This window comes from Colobus angolensis, unplaced genomic scaffold, assembly GCF_000951035.1.
Source record: "Colobus angolensis palliatus isolate OR3802 unplaced genomic scaffold, Cang.pa_1.0 Scaffold84, whole genome shotgun sequence".
NCBI classification, from domain to species: domain Eukaryota; kingdom Metazoa; phylum Chordata; class Mammalia; order Primates; family Cercopithecidae; genus Colobus; species Colobus angolensis.
The window spans coordinates 2,342,557-2,343,007 of NW_012122265.1; positions in this window are offsets into that span (position 1 = coordinate 2,342,557).

Consider the following 451-nt stretch of genomic DNA (forward strand, 5'->3'; position numbering starts at 1 on the left):
GCACCTGGGGGCGCTCACAGTGATCGCGGGGCCAGCACACCCTCACCCAGGACATCCCTTTCCTCCCACCACCCCCAACTCCAGAGCGGCTCAGAGGGAGGGAAAATAGATGCCAGCACTCTACCCCGCCCCTCCTGCCCGGGCTGTGCAGTTCTCGGTGGTGGTATCAGCCTGGCCTTACCCCTTCCTCCCTGGCTCAGCTGGGGTCCTCCTCCGGGCCAGGCAGAGCAGGCGGGCATCAGAAGTGGGGGCCAAGCAGGTGGGTGAGGGCAGGGCAGGGGCAAGCAGAGGAGATGCAGAAGGGGCGGGGCTAAGCAGGTGGGCGGGGAGAGTCGGAACCAAGCGGGGGGGGGTAAAGGCACATAGGGGCAGGGTCAAACAGGTGGGCGAGGAAGGGGCGGGGCCAAGCGGGGTCGTTGCAGACAGGAGCGGGGCTAACTAAGCAGGTGGG